We start from the raw sequence: 17,486 nt of genomic DNA, 5'->3' as shown, positions 1-17,486 counted from the left end.
CACCAATGGCTATTATGTATATCCACTTCTCCTTTACTATTGCATATTTTCAGCCTTAGCTCTATCTTGATCAGGTGCACACTGTTTAGAATACTGCCATTTCACCTATGTCACGTCTTTGTGTTTTGAGAGGAAACCAAAGCACCTAGCTAAAACCCACATGAACATAAAGAACATATGCAGTGTATGCACAGAGAAAAGCTACAAAACAAGCTGTGGAACTGGGTGCCGTGAGGCTGCTAAGACAGGGATTTTTGGATTCAGTTTACTCCTAAATTATCTTATCTTTGCTTTGAATATTTTTTTCAGTTTATCTGAAACATTATCTCATAATAAAACATGATAATATGTTTAAATTTACATCACTTTGTCACTTTCAGCATTTTAAACTGGTTTCTGAATTGTATCCCATTTATCCTACTTGTAGTTGGACTTATGCTATTCATTAAGAATTTTTTATGCTAAGTATGCAGCCAGATTTTTTCAATGCATGTAGGTTGAAAGGTATGCTTTTGGCCCTAGGCATCTGCTGAAAATGTTGTCTGCCCAACTGTGCTTTTACAGTTGTAAATGCAAATAAATAAATATGTTTTATAAGTACTTCTTTCTGTAGAGCCCTCTTATTTGTCAATTATTACACTGATGTAACTCATATATTGCATTACAAGACTTCACCTTTTGAATCTTTTATTTTTGGCTCTGAGCATCACAATGGAGCATCTTAACTCAACTGTGCACCTTCATAGTACTCCAAAGTGTAATCTTAGCTTTTTTTATTTCTGTAGTAGAAATGTGTAATACCTAGTTTAAATAACTTGCTAAATGTTAAGCACTATGTAACATCAACTGTTTCATATGTTTTATGACCTGTTACTCTTTCTATTTTGCATTCTATATAAGAAAAATACTCAATAAAAAGATATTCAATTAAAAAAAACTCAAATGTGCACTTATAACACTGTCTGAGTACTTATTTTATATCAGCATTTTGTTTGCCAAACTTAATGCTTTTCTGAATATCTCTGTGATGGAGTATTTGCTAAACATGCTAAAGGTACCAGTGTTCTAAATTCTGCCTTCAATACTGAAATATTCATCAAGGGTGGTGCTAACAATTTTCAGGCCACCATCAAGTTTCAAGCTGGGGTCCTACCCAAGAGGATGTACAATCTGACCAGATTGCTGTCAACCCCCTTCCCTGTCAAGCTCACCCAGCACCCTTTAACAATCACTGTATAAAGTGTTAATACACTTAGGCCATTACAAAGAATTGTAGGGCCACTAGTACTACATCAAGGTCCACACACTGACTAGACTCCAAAGAATTTTTCCTTAGGTAGATAGCAAATATTGGAGGTGTGATGGGGAAGAAAGAGATAACTGGGGACATTTTTTTGGGAGTGTAATGAGTTGGCAGACTTTAAAAATTTCCTGTAGACTACTCTCTTATAAATACTGACTGAGAAAATTGTTGTAACTAAGAAAATTATTTTCTGAGCTGTAATACAGAATCAGAATGGTTTAGACATTGTAAGGCCTTGCTGAGTTTAATTGTGGTGGCTGGCAAAAAAACAATTACTAGAAAATGGAAATCAAAGTCTAGAGAAACCGTATTAGAAGTAGTAAATATAGAGATAAAAGAACTGGAAGTAGGACCAAATTACATAGAAGAAATGGGAATTGTTGGAACAATACATGTAGAATAATGTTTTAGAGGAGGAATGAGGTTTAAGGGAGGGCAGGAATTGAATGAGATATGTAATGTCTGATAATGATTGTATAGAAGATTAAACATGATACATAATGTTTGCAACTGAAAATATGCCACTATGCTTTGTTTTCATTTATATAAATGTAGGATTGCTTATAAGTGATAATTCAATAAATATGCTTCTTGTTTAAAAAAGGTACACACTGACTGGGATTTAGTACCAATGTTACATTATGACAAGCCTCTGTACCACAGCAAGATAGCCACTCACAGAGGTGCACCCACACACTGACTGGCATTTATTACCACTGCTACATTATGACACGCCCCCGTACCACAGCATGGTAGTCACTCACAAAGGCGCACACACACACACACACACACACACACACACACACACACACACACACACACACACACACACACAGATTGACTGGCATTTAGTACTAATGTTACATTATGACAAGCCCCTGTACCACAGCAAGGTAGCCACTCACAGAGGTGCACCCACACACTGACTGGAATTTAGTACCACTGATACATTATGACAAGCCCCTGTACCACAGCAAGGTAGCCACCCACAGAGGTATGTGCACACACTGACTAGCATTTAGTGGAAATGTTACATTACGATAAGCCTCTGTACTGTATCAAGGTAGCCAATGCCACAGAGGTACACAAAGACACCCACACAGAGGACCAGTAGGCAACAGAATTGTAGTGCAAGCAGATCATGTAGTTTTCTAAAAGTCATGTTAGTTAGTATGACTGCAGGCACAAAAGAAAGAGTGACCAATACTGAACAATGTTCATAAAGACAAGCAGTACAATAGGCACAACCAAAACATATTACAAAATGTCTCTTCTGTTGACATCTGTTACTATTGTACCTCAGGCAGAAAAACTGCAGAGTAACAGTGACCAGTAGTTAAAAATAACTGTAATGCAGGATGTAGGCACACATGAAATGTATTACAGAATGATACACACCCAACACACCCATATCACATAATGCCTTCCTTTAACATGAGTTACTATTATAGTGCCGGCAGAAAGGCTGAAGAATGACAGTGACCAGTTGGAAAAAAGATCTCAATGACAAAGGTCCAAATCACAGGGTTTTAAGTCAAACACCAAAAACTGGAGGCAAACCTCAGGATATTCTATAAAATACTCCCTCTTTCACCCCCTTCCCCACAACATGTGAAGAGGCCCAAAAAGACTTAAAATATTGCTATTGCAAGCTGTTCTGGAACAGGTGACTAAAGTCTCAAAGAATAAATTGTTAGGTAGAAATCCATACGTTTTAAGGGAAGCACACCAAACTATGAGGCATAAACAAATAATGGCACAAAAAACAAGACATTCCCAAAATATATTCCCACTTTCAAACCACAAACTAGCCAAAATTCAGGAATGTAGTGACACAATGGCAAATACTACATAACCTGTAGAACTTTTGCATACATACCCCGTCCCACCAACTCTCAACCTCTTGGCACAGAATTCAGAACAAAACCAAAATTATTGGTAGAATAAAGGCATTAAATCAAGAATTTACTAGAAAACCTCATTTATGAGGGACATAAAAGTATCAGGAAAAATCTGGACATGGTCTGACATTCTCACAATCCCTCCCCAACCTCTTAGCACAAAAACTCTGGACAAAAGCATGAAACAAGGAAATGTACTGTGCAATATGTGAAGGATATGAAGTCCATTTTTAGTAGCTTCAGTCCTCCACTTTGTGCTACAAAGACATTTTTGCAAGGGACAGGCCAAAATATCAGGCAATCATTCTATAATATTCTCACCCCCCCCCCGCAATCTCTCATCACAATAATTCTGGACAAATCAAAAGTAATTGTAGATCAAAGACATAACATCAATGATAGATTGTTATTATCAACTTATAAAGATAATAGAATAAGTTTTACATTAGCATCTGTATATTCTGCAACTTTCTCACAGCACCTAATCCCCAACCTTTCAGCTCAAGATTTCTGGACAAAGCAAGAAAGCATAGGACAAATGATAAACCTCTAGGAAAACTTTCAAAAATGCTTTCATAAAGTTAAAAAATAACAGAATGGGTTTTCCTATAATTTGGCAGTACTTTGCTTCAATCCTCAAAGTTTTGCTAGAAAATCAAATTGTTTTGAGGTACAGATGACAAAAATTAAGGAAATACTTTGCAATGTTCTCAAAGCCATATCCACCCACCAACCTCTCAGCACAAAAAAAAAAAAAAAAAAAGATAAAGGTGTAACATTAAGGATTTAAAACACTGGGCTTATGAACTAACAAAGATGCTAGAATAACACATTTTGCAGTACTGTGTTATGTGAACCCCAATTTTTTTTTACGAGGAACAGGCTAAAAGTACAAGGCAAACATTATATCATGCAGCATTCTTATAGCCCCTAACTCCTCTTAAACTCTCAGCCTGACAACTCTAGACAAAGTAAAAAATACTTGCAGAACAAAGGCATAACATCATGGATAGTTTTAAATACTGCTATTATAAATTTAGAAGAATTTATAGAATAGCGTTTACCTACCCTTACAAGGGTAGTTGAAAATGCAGCTCTTTGACTTGTCCCAATGATCACTGGAAGCCTTCCTTCCCAAGTCCTTGCCCTCACGTGGCTGGTAATCCAAGGAATGATCCACCAAAAATTCATAGAGAAAAGCAAACTCTTCTCTTGAAAGACAAGAAGAAAGAATGTATGCTACATACATGCCTTTGTTAAGGCAACCGACAAAGGAAGTGCTTCACAAGGACCTATCAGGTCCATGCTTCATCCCTTCCTTAACAACTTATTTCCCTGGATGCTGCAACCAATAAGGTCCTTGCTTTTCTGAAGTGGAACTGATGGAGTGCAGCTTTTAGCTGACATCACATCTCACAGTGAAGGCAGTTTAAAAAAAATGGTTTGGTAGTGTGATATCGTGCAAATGACCAGGACCAGAGCCAGGCAAAGAAGAAGGAGAAATCTGTGGCCATCTACAAATTGGCTGCACATTTTCAGTGGGGACCCTTGTATGCAGGGAGATAATCAGGAGCCACTTGCAGCCGCAGGTTTGATGGGTGCCTAAAGCAAGCTATGCTATTGATGTATACACTGGAATGTCCTTTACCTGAAATTCTGCATGGATTATTTCAATATACGTGTCATATTCTAGACAGTGCAAAGACTACATTATATTATTTGTGGATCATGTACCATAGTGCAGCACTTTTGTACTGCACATATATTCCAGAATTGTATACTCTAATTGTGGAGTGACAACAGTATATTAGTCATTAGGATCATTACTACAAGAATCACTGCATGGGAAGGATAGTAGCTGAAATCAGATATCATTAGCCTTGTCTGATGTGGTTTATCTTTTCCAACAGCCAGACATTCCTGTGGGTGCATGGGAATTAAATTTCTACACAAAACCATTAGAGGGTTCATGACTGTTTAGGCAAGAGTGCACCATATACCCTACTCAGTTCTTTTTCTACTATTTGAATATAGTGGTTCCTCCAGTGTATTTTCATAGTTCAGCAGTTGTCTTCCACCATGCAATCTTGGCATTAGGAATGCATTTTCTAATGTAGTAATGACATCCCAAAAGACGCTTACATACCTCTCAACCTGGAAACATCAAAAATCTGGACAAGGCCCATGAAAAATAGGTACAAATCTGTACGCTGATTAACATCAAATTTGCATACATAATTATGTAACCACGCCCACTCCACTGGAATTGTGGGGTACCAACTTTCAAATGCAAACTGAAGAACAGACAACCAAAATATGGCACCAGAGGCCCCACAGCCATTCCAATGTCCCATTACCTGTGTATTTTGTCCCATTTACCATAAACACTAATGTGTTCATACTGTTTTACTTCTACAATGATTATTTGGATTTTATTTTTACATTTTATAGCACAATTCACAAACACTAATAGAAATATGCTAAACAAAGCAGTACTGTCTCACAATGAAAATAGTCTTGGCATCTGCCCTTGAAATTCATATTAATTGAAACAACATTGAAACCCACACCACATCCAAAGAAAATGCATGGCCAGTGGTGGATAAAGATTACCTTGAACTGTTTTCAAATCATTGGCCCCTTGCACACAAAACAAGAAATATATATATATGTTCTTTGATACACCTTCCTGACTTTATTAAATTATATTCCTTGTACAGCACACTTGTTAAACAGAGCGCATTTTAAATGTATTGTTTGAGCATTTCTCCAGCAGGCAATGAAACAAAATGCATGAACCAACAATGTCAAAACTGCCCAGTTCAGAACATTTCCATCATAAAAGTCTACTTCCACACCCACACAATATATATCTATATCTATATATAAAATAGAATGACAGTAGTGTAAGCCATAGGCATGTTGCATAACTTCTTGCACTTATTTTCAATTTCATTTTTTTTTGGGTGGGGGCGACAAACATTTTGGAAAGTTGCTATAATAAAATGTTATGTTACCATGATGCATTTCACTTCCAAGTCTTGATCCCAGGACCCTGTCCACTACAGTCTGAAAAACATACCACTATGCCAAATCAGCAGTTTCCTGAAAGATAGGAAGACTGAAACTTAAATGGCTATCATTAAGTGTATTTAGTTCTCACTTTTCACCATAGTTCTCTCAACCTCTTATCACAAAAAACCTGGACAAAGCAAATAATGAGGGAATACAGAATTCAGTTCTCACAGTTGTCACTATAGCTCTCAACCTCTTAGCACAAAAAACCTGGACAAAGCCAATAATGGGGGAGTACAGAATTCAGTTCTCACTTCTCACCATAGCTCTCAACCTTTTAGCACAAAAAAACTGTACAAAGCCAATAATGGGGGAATACTGCATCAAAATAGGACAAATTTATTTTATAAACTTAGAAAATTGCTCGAATAAAAGTTTTTTGTGTTACCATCTATTTTCTGAAGAACATGAAGTGCGAAATTCAAATGCCTGTCATTAGTGAATTTAATCCTTCAGTGATTGCAACAAAAAATCCTGAAAACCACAAACTTTGAGAAACAGATAAAAAATGAGACATAAATTCACAAGTGGTGGTGGCTAGGGACTTTAGGCTCTTTTTATCCTGTACCCAAGGTACAGGGCTTGAGCCTGAGTACCTCTAGCCACCAGGTGTATTAAATTGGGGCATCAATGGAATTTTTATGTATTATATGCTCCTTTGCAGAGTGCTAGTCTTTTACACCATACCAGAAACACCTTTAATATGTAACCTTAACTCTCAGAAAAAAGTTAGAGTTAAAGGGTGAGGTGGGGGGGTTTGAACATTGCACTAATAACACATTAAACAACTTCTCAAGGCATAGTATTAACCCTCTGCATTAATATTTTACCCTGTAAGAAACATGAAGCTCTAATGTCTGGCATGGTTTACAGGACTGTGAAAAAATAAAAGATACATCAGGGTCATTGTGTGACTAAGTGAAAGATAAGGGGTATATCAGTAAATGTGTGGATATGTTTGTAAGAGTGAATGAGGGGATAGGCCTCTGCAAACACAATGCATTTGGCTACTGTGGCTGTTACCATCCGAGTTCAGGTGCTTTCTAAATCCCTGGAATGATCTTCTAGCCTAAAAGAAAGTAATACTTTTGGCAATTCCCTTCTACTAATTTTATGAAGTCTTTATATGTTCATGAGGCAGTATAAAACACGATTGTTTTGTGTGAAACTATTGAAAGCGTCTAATGTTTTTTCATCTTCATCATTCCCACCCCATGAAGTTATGTTTGCAGTTATTGCCTATTCTTTCATTTGTGCTACATGTCTCAGAAGATGCAATAAGTGAAAGACAAGAAACACAACTTCTGTCACTAAGCTGGATTTGATTGTGCTAACTATTCACAACCTTAACAATATAGCCATTTTTGACAGCATGTTATAACTTCCCTAATTGTTTCATTACCGGATGGAAAACATTTTCTTTCTGAACACACACACACACACACACACACACACCTTACTTCAATCCTTTCTGTTCGTGATCCCAAACGAGAATGAATGCTATCTTTCTGTGCAGGCAGATCCGTAAGAGAACCGTTCGCTCTGCTCAATTCTTTCTGTGCAAGCAGATCCCAGACAAAGTAACAAACGCTGTCCCTCGCATATCTGATTCCCAGATGAAGTAATGAACACTGTTACTCGCATCCAGACTTCCCGCGCACACATCCATTCAAAAATCCAGTTGGAAATACATGATGTGAGCCCTTGAGCTTAATTCCGACTGGCTGGTAGCCCCAGTGGAGCTGATGTCATCTCGCACTTGATGACGTCAGCGCAAACCGCAAAAAATAAATAAAAATTTTTAAAAAAGTGACAAAAAATCGGAAATGAAGGGCTGCCACTCGGGAATCGTGGCACCCCATTAGTTGGACCCCAAAACTCGGTAAAAAAACGAGTTATTCGGTACAGTTGGGAGGTATGGATGCTTATGAGAAATTGTTTCTGGAGTCATCATATTCCTTCCTGCACAATAATTCTGGATGAAACAAAAAATAATAATTACAAAAAAGGCAAGACAAAGGAGTAAGATTAGGGATTTAAATCACTGGGCTAATGTTTTGTTGCATGTTTTGTCTGACAGTGAATCACAATCCTTCCATTTGTAAATATTACACTAACTTCAGTGAAAACATGTCTAGGAGAGTTGTGACTTTACTCATTTATAATGCTTGAAGTTGTAGTCCCTTTCTTTCTCTCCATGTACCACTTTTCCTCCTCTTTATTTCCTTTTCTTTTATAGAGGGAGTTACCTTTAAGTCAAAACATTTAATAAGAACAAAAACAAGGAAAACAAAAGAAAAATGTGGTCTAAACCAACTTTATTAGAAGTAGTGACGATAGTAACAGAGATAAAACAACTAGAACTGGGATCTTTTGAAATGAGCAAATTATATAAGAAAAAATGGGAACTGTGGGAACAAAACATGCAGAGGAGGAGCAATGTTTAAAAGAAGGCAGGATTTGAATGAGCTATGTGATGACTGACTAAATAACTGGATATGTTAAAAGTGATGTATAATGTTTGCAGCTACAGTTGTGTTGCAAGGTTTGGAATGTATAATGTTCACAAGTGAGATTGTGTCGCTATGGTTTATTGTCATTTATATAAATGTAACATGGCCTATGTCATACATGTTCATAGGTTCATAGGTTCATAGGTTCATACTAGGCTATCTGCCCAAGGGCATTTATAAGCCTAGCCCATAGTTATTTGGCTTTTGCCACCCCTTTAGTTTGAATAAAACTATGCCTATTATTTTGCTGTGCCTCTGTCAAGCAGTGACACTGAAGTAATCCCTGGGGTATATCTGCGATCCCCCATCCATTGGTCAAGATTCCTCTTGAACAAGGCCAGCAAGGTGCTCTGCCTCACATGTACCGGGATTTTGTTCCACAGCATAGGGAGTCTCTGGGTGATGAATCTGTCCCTCCAGCATGTTCTATTAATAACCGTGTCAAGGTTTAAGTCTCCGCCCTTGTGGTTCTGAGGGATCTAGATTTTTGAGGTGAAGCATATTCATCAAATCAGGGTTTGACATGGCCTTATATGTCAGGCACAGGTCACCTCTGAGCAAGCGGTATGAGACTGAATAGAGCTGGAGTTCTTTCAGTCGGGCAGCATAAGACATATTTTTGAGACCCTTTATCCTTTTGGTGAGGAACTTTTGGGGCCTTTCCAGCTGCTGCAGGTGTCTGGTCAGATACATTCCGAATGGGGCATTGTACTCAATCATAGGTCTAATGAGTGATGAGTACAGGGGGGCGATGACCTCCCTTGATCTAGATGTGAATCCCTTCATGATCAGGTGGGCAATGTAGAAGGTTTTCCTAACTACTTTAGCAACATGAGTGTCAAGCGAAGGCTACTGTCAACCTGGGTCCCCAGATCCCTGATGACTTCTTCTGTGCTCAGTGGATTGCCACCTATATGGTAGCTAGGGGTAACCTTGTTTTTCCCGAAGGGTATGACTATGCATTTCTTGGCATTTATCTTTAGGCCATGGCTCTGGCACCAGTTATCCGTTTCAGTGAGGCCCTTCTGAAGGATATCTGTGTCAGATGTGTTTTCGACTATGGCGCCCAGTTTGCAGTCATCTGCAAACTTTGTCAGCCATAACCCTCCTGTGTTTGCTTGTACTTCAGAAAAGTAGATGCCGAACAAGAGTGGACCCAGGACTGAGCCCTGTGGGACACCACTTGTGACAGGCTTTGAGTCTGACATGGCTCCAGCAACTCTGACCCTGTGGGTTCTGTCACTTAGCCAGTTTGCAACCCATCTTGTGATGTATGGGTTTACATTCAAGCTGATGAGTTTTTTGATGATACCTGAGTGGGGCATTGTGTTGAAGGCCTTTGCCAGGTCAAGGTAGGCTGTATGGACTGCCTTTCCCTCATCAATGGCCTTGGTGACTGTCTCGAAAAAGTCAACCAAGTTTAAAAGGCATGATCTGCCTTTGACAAAGCCAAACTGGGTTGGATCCAAAGTCTGCAAGTTCCCTATGTCTTTATTTATGAGTTCCATTATGATCCTCTCCATGGCTTTGCAGATAAGGCTTATCAAGCTAATGGGACGGTAATTTCCAGGGTCGGTGGAGGCACCGCCCTTGTGAAGTGGGACCACAGTCACCGTGCGCCACTCCTTGGGTACGTATCCGGAGGTGAGGCTAAGATTAAACAGCTGTCCTAACTGCGGGTTTAATTCCTCATTGAGTTCATGGAGCACACAGCCGGGGACACCATCTGGTCCCATGGATGCTGTGTTTTTTGCTTTGGAGAGAGCAGTTCTCACCTGGGCGTTGGAGATGTTTGGGGGGCTACAATCCTCTGGTATAGATATCTCTCCTTTTGGGGAGGGGAGAAGTTTGCACTGAACCTGTCAGCCAGTATGTTGGCAATGTGTGTAGGTTCAGTAATCTTCACATCATTTTGAACTAATTCTGAGCATATCTGGGAGTTTCCTCCTAGGTTTCTAACATAGCTAAAGAAGGCCTTATGATTGTCTTTTGAATCCTTGGCGATTTTTCTCTCAAAATTTGCCTTGGATGATTTTATGAGAGCTCTTAGTTTTTACTTATAATGATCAAGGGTGTCTTACCTTTCAAGGATTTTGCTCTATCTTGTAGTAGCTTCCTCCTTTTGTTGTAGAGCTTGTTTATGGCTGGGGTCCACCAGACTGGACGCTTGCCTTTGGTACAAAGAGTCTTAGTTTTGTTTGGGATTGCCTGATCCATGCAGTCCTGTAGGTGCTGGTAGAAGGCATTTGTAAGTGATTCAGCGGTTTGAGTAATGTTTACCACTGGCTCAGGGGCCTTAAAGGAGACCACACTAGTTTTAGAAGTGTGAAGTCGGCTTTTGAGAAGTTTTTCACTGTGGTCTTTTTTGTTTCAGGTGGGGGCGGGATGAGGACCTCCAGCAAGATTAGTTTATGATCTGATCTCACCAGTGAGGGGTATACTTCCGGTGTTGAACATTGTGATCCCATGTTCGTGATGATGAGATCAAGTATGTTTTCTCCTCTTGTGGGGATGATGACTAGTTGTTCCATGGCATTTGAGTTTATGAACTCCAGGAACCTTTGGGCTAGAGTGTTTGGGCTTGAGTAGTGTTCCCAGTCTATATTAGGGTAGTTGAAGTCACCTAGTATGATGGTGTTTGGAGATACATTTATCCCCTCCATTGTTTTCAGGAAGGCCATGTGAGGTTCCTGAGTTTGAGAGGGTGGCCTGTAACATGCTACAAATTGCAGAGCAGTCTTGCCTATGGTTAATTGCACCTGGATGGTCTCCGATGCATCGTGCATTGCCTCCAACCTTGAGGTGTGGGTGTCCTTTATGAATATGGACACCCCCCCTCCTTTCTTGGTGTTGTCCGTATTTTGGGGCCGGAACGCATGATATGAGGTGAAACCTGCTAGTGCTGGGGTGCTCTCAGGAGCCTTGAACCAGGTTTCTGTCACAGCACAGACATCAATGTTCTCCATACTGAGAAGGGCCTCGAGTGCGTGCATCTTGAGATTGAGACTTCTGGCATTGAGCAGCATTACCCTTAGTTTTTACTTTTTGTGTTCTAGGGTGGTAGGTTTAGAATTTGAGCCTTGCCTAAAAAGGCACTATGGGGTGGCAAGAGCCTTTGCCAATATCCGGAAGCCTAGGGGTGACAGGTGCAAGCCGTCCCTTGAAGCAGCGTGGCTTGTCCAGCATGTCATCCCAGGCAGACAGACATTGGATCCCCTTTGAATGACACCAGAATTTAAGCCAATTATTAAAGCTGATCATCTTATCACTGTATTGTGGCATCATTCTAGGTGAAGGTAGGATACTGCTCAAGGTCAGGGTCATACCTGCCTGGGCTACATAATCAGAGAGCTCCTCAATGTCTCTTTTCATGTAGTCCAAGGAGGTACGTCTCAGGTCGTTGACACCAGCGTGGACAATGACTGAGTCGTACTTGTACCTGCTGTTGAGAGACCTGAGTGCTTGTGTTATGTGGCGGATTCTAGCGCCCGACAGGCAGCTTACTGTGACCTTCTCCTTACTCAGTCTGGTGAGCGGGACGTCAGTGTGTCTGACTATGGAGTCACCTATGACAAGTATGTTTGGTGTTGTATTTGGCCTTAAGGGCAGTGACTGCTTTGCACACTGATTTTGTTGTTTATGTGTTGTTTGTGTGGTGTATTGAGTTTGCAGTTGCTTGGGTGTCTGCTTTGGAGGCCTCTGCTGTTTAGGTAAATTTTACTCAGAGCCTCCGAGTATGTCTTAGTGTGTTTATGTGTTTGATTCAGTGGTGTGGTTGAGTTATGTGAGACTGGTATTGTGGTGTGTGTAGTTGCCTTCTCCTCCTGCCTGGTCTTGCCAGTCCTGAGTTGAGAGAGCTCAGCCTCCAGTCTGGCTAAATAGCTGCATCTCTCACAAGTGTTAGTGTTACATGGGAGGAGGAGATGGTTGTCCGTGTACATGAGGCAATTGTAACATTGTCTCAGAATTCCCAGATTCACCAAATGGGCAGGAGAGGACGCCAGCATCTGACCCTTCGACATGCTAGAAAGAATTATGAGTTGGTATGAGACAGAAAAGTAGTGGGCTTAGCAGGGAAGTGGGCACTCCTGGGGGTTTTGCTAGTGAGAGATTTGTATAATATAGGAGTGCTTGACCTGCAAAGAGAATGCTTATAAGACAAGGGATATGCTTATAAGACAAGTGCTGAGCTTTTTGAGAAGAAAAAGCTATTTGGAACAAGTGCTGCACTTTTTAGTGTAGGTGTAAACTGTTTAGGTTCCTAACAGAGCAGTTCTAAGGGAAAAATTGAAGAACAGACTTTCTGGAGCCAGAAAGAGTTTAACCTTGTTTAACCGGTGCTGCCCAATGCTGCTCTAGTGGCAACTCCGCTTAATCAAGGCTAAAGCACGTTAAAGCGTGCTTGATGGCAGGGGCTGGAAAGAAGCAGGAATAGACCCAAAAGGGAAAATAAAACTAAAGATATTTCTTGTTTAAAAAAAGAAAAAAAGAAAAAAATTGTGAGGAAAAAATAAGCCTTCTTAAAAAATATTTGCAATTATGGAGCACCCTTCTGGATCCATGCTTAAACAGGTAGCAGTAGTGACAGAAGGGCCAGGTTTCTTTTACCAGGTGAGATCTCTCATTCTCCAATAGCTGGTGTTCAGATTCACAGATAAAGGCAAACTTACAGATGCAGTTTTTGTTTACCTAAAACAAACCATCATTTTAAATAAATCACTTACTTTTCATAAACAAACTGCATCTTTTGGGCATTGTCATTGTGATACAAGACATCAAATTATCTAAACAGGAGATCCTTTGCACTCCAAAATTCACAAGGCAACCCCTACAGAAATATACTATGAATAGGAGCTCCTGAAGGCTAAGAGCTTGGACCTTTATTGTTGACACTACATGTTAAATTCTTATTGCCAACATAATACAATTAATCTATATTTTGAATACTTTGTCCTGTTTAGAAATGGTCCCCTTAATTTCCATCACTTTCAGCATATTTTCATGGAGTAGCTGTTTACTAAAACTTGTACATTTTATCTCATAATATTCTACCTGCTTTCCAGCAAAATATACTATGAGGTTAGGAGATGCAAAAAACTGAGATTTTCCAAAGTGACCTAATATTAAAATGAGATGTAAATGTGGTTGTTAATCCAGGCCCAGATGTGACATTTAAACTGCTCTCACAATTCTTATAGAAGTCAGAGATAGATAGCAGCTTTAGCAATGAGATCAGAGGGGGATTAAAGTGTTTTTTTTGAGGTCATCAAGTAAATGAAGAAGGTTTGCTTCTGGGAAGTCCCTTAACACAGTGGTATTTGTAATGAAAGTAATACCAGTTTTAAATGAAAAAGTCACTGATTTGTTGTTTTGTTTACCAAGGGAAGATGATACATTTGGAGGTGTGCAAGAAGTGACCATATCTGTGAGGGCAAGATCAAAGGTATTGGGGCCACTTGTTGGATGGTTAATTATTTTTATAAAGGAGTTACCATTTATGATGCCAAGGAAATGTTGGGCATGCTGACCACTAACAGTGTACATCAGCCAGTCTGTTGATGGTTAGAACAATGTCTATAACTAACTAAGGTATTAAAAATAGCTATCATGATCACAAGAGGACATAGAGGATGTTCTGTAGCTAGCTATAAAGTAATAATTAATCTTGTTTAGGGTGATTTGAACTAGTTCAAATTTTCTGTACTGAGGTATCTGTTGTCACATGATGCTGTATTTGCCAAATATGGATAATGCCCCACAGATACCAATAGCCAGTCTGAGAGACATTAAGCCCAGGAATGTAGAAAGTGCTTTCATCATCATCATCGACTCTCCTTTTACCCATTTTCTACATGGGTTGGTGTTTTGTGTTGCCATCTGTCTCTCAATTCAATGCCACTCTCTTACCTTCTTTGACAGTCATGTCTGGCTATTACAGGTCTTCTCTCACACAGTTTATCTACTTCTTTGCTGGATGCCCTTGTTTCCTCTTACCCTCTTCCTCTCTGTCCCATTTTTTTTCATCAGATTGTCCTCTGCTTTTCTGCACATGTGCCTGAACCACCGTAATATGTTTTCTTTGATGTTTTCTGCAACTGAAGTCACTTTGGCTTCTGCTCTGATGTCCTAATTTCTTCAGCTGTCTCACAGTGAGCATCCTACCACTCATCTCAGGCACTTCAGCAACATCCTCCCAACCCCCTAAATTGCTTTGCCTTTACTGTCCAAGTTTCTGTGCCATACAGTAATACTGGTTGCACTGCTGTTTTATACACCTTACTTTTCAGCTTCATTGGCATTCTTCTGTCATATACTATCCCTGATACTCTGTGCAGGTTGGCGGCAGCCCATCTGAGTCTAGCTTTGACCTCCTCATTCAGACTCCACGTCTCCTCAATCACCCCTCCTAGATGCCTGAAGCTGTTAACCTGTTCCACTATTTTCCTTCTGTCTCAATTCTCAACTTCTTCTGATTCCCTCATTTGTTGCCATTACAACTGTCTTTATCTGTACTCAGTTTCATTCCATATGCCTTCAGTTTTGCATTCCATTCCCATATCCTTTGCTGAAGTTCTTGCTTAGAGTCTACCAGAAAAGCCACATTGTCTGCATACAGCAGCTTTGTTCATCTGGAACACCTGATCTATTTCTAACATGGTCCATCACTAGCATGAACAGCACTAGGCTTAGAGATGAACCCTGATACATACCCACTCCAACTTTGAACCCCTCTGGAAGACCTAACACTGTTTGTACTTGAATTATTGGGTCCTTGTACATAGCCTGCACTAATTTTATCAGTGTTTCTGGGACTTTGAAAAAATGTCTCTAGGTGATTCAGTCATGTTAACTAATGTTGCCAAAAATATGCATGAGTATTTGCTAGTGGTAAATGAGTTGTGGATCCAGCCTCCTCTGTCCCAACCAGGGGACCAATGCTAATGGTGGGAGGGATATATGTGCCTCTATTGGCCAGTTTGTACCTGCTATAAAGCTCAGCAGCCCTAGCATAATAAGCTACTGACTGTCCAGCTGCCCAGATTGGGTTACCTGGAATAGTTCTGTTGGCCAACAGCTGGACACAAAACCAATCAACTTGTCAAACATTAATTAAGAATTGCTACACTCAATGTAGGTGCACTGACAGGGCACAGGTTGGAAGTGGATGACGATGATAAAGAGGAGGCTGGCTATCCTAAAACTCCAGCTATACTCTGTGGCATATCGTCTACTCAGAGGCGATCTCTGCTTAACATACAAGGCCATGTCAAACCCTGAGCTGTTGGACATGCTCCACTTAAAGAAATATCAATCCCTCAGAGCCACATGCTCCAGGGATCTAAATCTTGTCATCACAATGAGCAAAACATGCTGGAGGGATAGGTTCCTGACCCAGAGACTCCCCATACTCTGGAATAGACTGCCCATACATATCAAGCAGAGCGCCTCCTTGGCCCTCTTCAAAAGGAACCTTGATGGTTGGATGGGAGATAGGAAATTCACCCCGGGTATCATGTCAGTCGCCCTGCTAGACAGGGGTCTAGAGAAGTAAATATTGTGGGAAGAAATATCCAGGAAATTGTTATGGCTAGGCTTGTATAGGCCCTAGGGCCGATAGCCTAGTACCAACCTATGAACCTATGAACTTATGTATCCAGGATATAAGATGGAAGGGCAGTGCAGCAAAGCCACTTGGCTTGGGATCCAGAGTCAACTACTCAGGGGGAGGGCAGACTAGAAATGGTATGGGAATTGTAGTGAAAACAATGAAGGATGTCATCAGAATTAGTGACAGACTCATGGCAATCAGGCACCAGTGCAATGATAGGGCAGTATTCATAATCTTAGCCTGTGCCTCACAGCAGGGTTATGATAGTGAGGAAAGAGTACATTCAGACAGCAGTTGCAGGACCTACTTGATAAAGCAGGACAACATGAATTGGTGTTGATAATGGGTGACATAAATGCACATATCGGGATAGACAGAACATGATATGTGAACTGCTAGGGTCCACATAGGAGAGGAAACAAGAATAAAGGAGAGGGCATTCTAGACTTCTGTCTGGCAAGTGACTTGATGGTGGCCAACACATAGTTCAGCAACAGAGACCGTTACAAGATCACATACTAGAAAGGGCACTTGGGCAAAATCAGTGTTTGCAAAATCATCCACAGTGAAACAGTCAGCCCACAGCATAAAGCACTGTTTTCCACAATCAGCTGCAAGCAGTGGTCACAGAAGGCTCTAAGGTCAACAGAAGCTGGGGGACTGAAGACCTGGAAGTTGACTAGAGCGAAAGCAGAAGAGTTCAAGGAATTACTCAATGGCCTAGCACTTCAAGAAGAAGAGTAAATAGGTGGAGTTGAAGAAGAATGGCAGCACCTCAAAGCAGCATGTATAAGGACTACAGAACAGATATACAGCCAAGCCAGGTATGGAAATAAAGTACATAATGAAAGCTGGTGGTGGAATGCAGAAATCCACAAAGTCATCAAAAGAAAGATGCAGTGCAGGAAAAAGTGGGAGATAGAAAATATCGACTGGGCTCTGAAAGAATACTGTTGACTAACAAAGAAGCTAAGAGAGGAGTTGCAAAGAATAAGACATAACAGGCACTCTACCAGCTTCTGGAAAGTGACTCAGACACCCTGCTTAAGGGTTGCCAGCAACAAGCTGCTCACCAGTCCACAGGA

The sequence above is a fragment of the Protopterus annectens genome, chromosome 4.part1 (assembly GCF_019279795.1).
Source record: "Protopterus annectens isolate FY-2018-M chromosome 4.part1, PAN1.0, whole genome shotgun sequence".
Lineage (NCBI taxonomy): Eukaryota > Metazoa > Chordata > Ceratodontiformes > Protopteridae > Protopterus > Protopterus annectens.
This window is presented reverse-complemented; position numbering follows the sequence as displayed.